Here is a 5,027-nt window from a genome sequence, read left to right on the forward strand (position 1 = left end):
AGGTATTTTCAAGATTTTTCTTAAAAAAATTAAAATATTTCAATGAAATCTTTTAAAACATTTTTCCTTCGAAGGCAAATTTCTTAAAAAGTTCATTTCGAAGAGATTGCGTTTCTTCTTCAGTGCTAATCAGTTGCTCAGTTCTAGTTGAGATCTAGTTCAGTTCTAGTTCAGTTCTAGTTCAGTTCAAGTTCAGTTCTAGTTCAGTTCTAGTTCAGTTCTAGTTCAGTTCTAGTTCAGTTCTAGTTCAGTTCTAGTTCAGTTCTAGTTCAGTTCTAGTTCAGTTCTAGTTCAGTTCTAGTTCAGTTCTAGTTCAGTTCTAGTTCAGTTCTAGTTCAGTTCTAGTTCAGTTCTAGTTCAGTTCTAATTCAGTTCTAGTTCAGTTCTAGTTCAGTTCTAGTTCAGTTCTAGTTCAGTTCTAATTCAGTTCTAGTTCAGTTTTAGTTGAGTTCTAGTTTAGTGTTGGTTGAGTTCCAGTTCAGTTCTAATTCGATTTAAGTCCCTTTTAAGCACAGTTTTATTCAGTTCTAGACCGCTTCTAACTCAGTTCTACTTCAATGCAAAAGGATTGTGCATTGACTAGATAGGCTTGTGCAAAGATAGTTCATAGGATACGCTAGTCAATACTCTAAAAACTAGGTTAGTACAAAGACTAATTAAAAGTGTAGGCAATGAGCAAATCCAAAAATCTATAGGCTATTCCATAGGCTAGTCAATAAACTAATCAATGTACAATTCCATAGACTTATCCACAGGCTATTCTTCATGTTATTTCACAGTCCATAACGTGGCCAGTAGATTTGTCCGCAGTATAGATGATACACTTGTCTCTGGACTAATCAATAGAATAGTCCGCAGACTAGTCAATGAATTAGTCCACAGACTAGTTCACAGACTAGTTTATAGTCTGTGCTATAGTTCAACCATATACCAAGCAAAATCGTATCCCAGTCACTATTTTATTGAACTTTGAGATGTAGTTCTTTTAAACCTTTTGAGTACTATTTTCGAATAAAATTAAGTACTCGTTTAAAGTCTAAATTTTCATTGCTTGACTTGTATCATTATTAAGAAATACAAACACGTCTCTTTTCACTAAAACTATTGCATTTCCTGCTTTATCCTCTCTCAAAAAATCCCATTATTATTTTGGACATGCGCATTAGACACATTTATTGCGCTAATATAAATAACTACGTTTGCTCTTTCTAGTAAATTAAATTCAACCTGTTGCTAAATGTAAACTAAGTTAATTGCGCACACCATCTGTCTCTTTCTATCTTTTTGTTTTCATTCACTAAAGTCTTACTTTCCTTGTACTTGTCTTATTAATCAGTTCTTAGTGTGATTTCTTAACAATAACTTCGTCTTCCGGTAGTGTCGTTGTAAAATATTAATTAAATAAAGAAAAAGTTGTTAAATTATTGTAAAAAGTTATTAGAAATGAAGTGCGTAAAAAGTTTTATAAGAAAAAGTTAAATTTTGTTAAGAAATCGCATTATTTGTTAATAAATTCGTTGTTGAAAGAATTTGTTAGGAAAAAATGTGCTGCCGGCAGCGCAGTCGTGAGGAAAAAAGTCGTGTGTATCTATTGTTCGAAAAAGTTTCGCAAATTCTCTCTGCTGTCGGTTTTTTGTATGAAAAAGTGTTTTGTTAAAGAGAAATAGTTGTTTAGTAAAGTGGGAGGGGGGTAATAAAAAGAAATGTGTTAAAATAAAAGTATGTAAATAAAAAGAGAGAAAAATGTTAAAATAAAGAGAAAATAAATTATGTTCAAAGAAAATGCTCCACTATGGCCTGTTGTTGTCTGTTATAAAGCAAAAGTTCTTTGAATGTGTTAGTGTGTGGCAGTGTTTTTGATTTAATATGAAAGGAAATAAAAATATGTTATTAGAAAAAGCTTAAGCAAAAGGTTTAAATAAATTTAGGTTAAAAAATATAGAAAATAAATGCAAGTGTTTTAAAAGTAATAAAAAGTAAATTTATAAAATTTATTTAATAAGGCCTTTTTTAAATAAAAAATATATAAAAAAGTGTTAAACATTTTCTTTGTTATAAATTATTTTTTCTTAAAAGAAATTTATCACAATAGAATCCAGTTATTTGTTTCAAATAGGTAAATTTTTAAATAAAATTATTTAATTAAGAAAACAATTCAATTGTTTTTTTTTTCTATAAAAGGGTGTTCTTTTTAATTGTAAAGAAAATATTATTTCGTGGCGAATTCTTGTTAAAAAACAAGATTTTTTTAAGACACATTTGTAGGGAATTTTAACTAAAAATGTTTTTTTAAAGCAATTTGGTAAAAAAATTTACATAAGAAAATTTTAAATCAATTTCTTAAATCTTTTAAGAATGGTTTTTTTATAAAGTTATTTTTGTGACATCATCTGATACAATTTTCTTTACAAAACTTTAACACAATTTTTATAAATAAAAAGTTTTTGAGAAATTTTCTCAAGATAATATGAACTTAGTTTTTGTTTTTCTGCGGAAAAGTAATTTTTAGAACATTTTCTATTGAAATAAAATCTTTTTAAAAATATTTTCTATAAAAAATTATTTTAAAGATTTTTCTTAAATGCCTTTTAAAAAATATATATTATTTTAATTAAATTTGTTTAAAACGTTTTTCCTTTAAAGACAAATTTCTATAAAAAGCTTATTCCGAAGAAATGTATTTCTTCTTCCATTCTAGTTCAGTTGCTTTGTTCTATTTTGGTTCTATTTCAATTTTAGTTCAGTTTTACTTCAGTTCTAATTCAGCTCTAGTTCAGTTCTAGTTCAGTTCTAGTTCAGTTCTAGTTCAGTTCTAGATCAGTTCTAGTTCAGTTCTAGTTCAGTTCTAGATCAGTTCTAGTTCTAGTTCAGTTCTAGTTCAGTTCCAGTTCAGTTCTAGTTCAGTTTTAGTTTAGTTCATATTCAGGGTAATTTCAGTTCTAGTTTCGTTTTATTTCAGTCCTAGTTTCATAGTTTAATAGCGTGGTCCATACATTAGTCAATATATTAAAAATTAGGTTAGTCCATAGACTAATTAATAGTCTAGGCAATAGACAAATTCATAGACGAATCAATCAAGCTATTTGAAAGATTAATCAATATATTAATCAATAGGCTATTCAACAGTCAATAGACTTGTCCGAAGTTCAGTTGACATTTGTCTGTAGACTATTCAATAGAATGGTCTGCAGACTTGTCAGTAAATTAATCCAGAGACTAATAATAAGATTATTCCATGGATGATTGTCCACAAACTATTTAATAAATCAGTGCATAGACTAGTCTTTAATTTGTATAACGGTATACCTATTTACCTTGTAATAGCCTAGTTTATACCCCAACGAACAACTTTGAATATTACTTCAGTTCTTTTTTTCCTTAATTCAAAGAAAACAACTTAATTACATTTTCGAATTTTAGATTATCTTTGCTTACATTATTATGTTAACACAATCGTATTAATTTTTACTAAAACTATCGCATTTCCTACTTTATCCTCTCACAAAAAATCCCATTATTATTTTGGACATGCGCATTGCACACTAATGTAGTTATGCAAATAACTCTCTTGCTAATAAACCTCATCAACCTGTTGCTATTCAAGTTCTTAACTTATTGCCAATTCAGCTTTTACCAACTCCTCACTCTCACTTTGAACAAATGTAAACTAAGTTTATTGCGCAGACCATCTGTCTCTTTCTATTTTTTATTTTCATTCACTAAATGATCCCTTTCCTTGCACTTGTCTTATTAATCAGTTCTTAGTGTGATTTCTTAACAATAACTTCGTCTTCCGGTAGTGTCTTTATAAAATATTAATTAAATAAAGAAAAAGTTGTTAAATTATTGTAAAAAGTTATTAGAAATGAAGCGCGTAAAAAGTTCTACAGGAAAAAGTTAAATTTTGTTAAGAAATCTCTTTATTTGTTAATAAATTCGTTGTTGAAAGATGTTGTTAGGAAAATATGTGCTGCCGGCAGCGCAGTCGTGAGGAAAAAAGTCGTGTGTATCTATTGTTAGAAAAAGTTTCTCAAATTCTCTCTGCTGTCGGTGTTTTTTTTTATGAAAATGTGTTTTATTAAAGAGAAATAGTTGTTTAGTAAAGTGGGAGGGAGGTAATAAAAAGAAATGTGTTCAAATAAAAGTATCTAATTAAAAAGAGAGCAAAATGTTAAAATAAAGAGAAAATAAATGATGTTTAAAGTAAATGCTCCACTATGGCCTGTTGTATGTAAAAAAAATCTTATTAGAAAAAGTTAAGTAAGAAATTTGAAATAAGTTTAGGTTTAAACAAAATATAGGAAAATAAATGAAAATGTTTTAAAAGTAATATAATGTAAATTTATAAAATTTGTTTACTATTTAAATAAAAATAAAAAATCTAAAGTATTAGAAAATTAAAAATTTATTACGATTGGAATTTTTTTTCTTAAATGGAAATTATCATAATGGAATCAATCCAATTCTTTGTTTTAAAAAGGTAAATTTTCAAATAAAATTTCAATTTAATACATAAAGCAATTCATTTCAAATTTCTATAAAAAGGTCTTCCTTAAAAGAAAAGAAACTATTATTTTAGAGGAAACTATTGTTAAAGCTTTTTTTAGGGCAATTTTGTGTGGAATAGAGGGTTATAAGGTATCTTTTTGATGATTATATTTTTATGTTCATTTTCTATAGAAAAGTTTGTTAAGAAGACAGATTTTATTAAGAAAATAATCTTATTATAATAATTTTCTATAGAAAGACATATTTATTTGTAAGAAAATTTTACTTTAATCTTAAATTTCGAATGAAAACTTTACTTTTTAGATATTTTACAAAAAAATTTCTTTGTTCTTGTTCTACTTTAGTTCTGGTTCAGTTCTAGTTTAGTTCTAGTTCAGTTCTAGTTCAGTTCTAGTTCAGTTCTAGTTCAATTCTAGTTCAGTTCTAGTTCAGTTCTAGTTCTAGTTCAGTTCTAGTTCAGTTCTAGTTTAGTTCTAGTTTAGTTCTAGTTCAGTTCTAGTTCAGTTCTAGTTCAGTTC

This window comes from Lucilia cuprina, chromosome 3, assembly GCF_022045245.1.
Source record: "Lucilia cuprina isolate Lc7/37 chromosome 3, ASM2204524v1, whole genome shotgun sequence".
NCBI classification, from domain to species: Eukaryota; Metazoa; Arthropoda; class Insecta; order Diptera; family Calliphoridae; genus Lucilia; species Lucilia cuprina.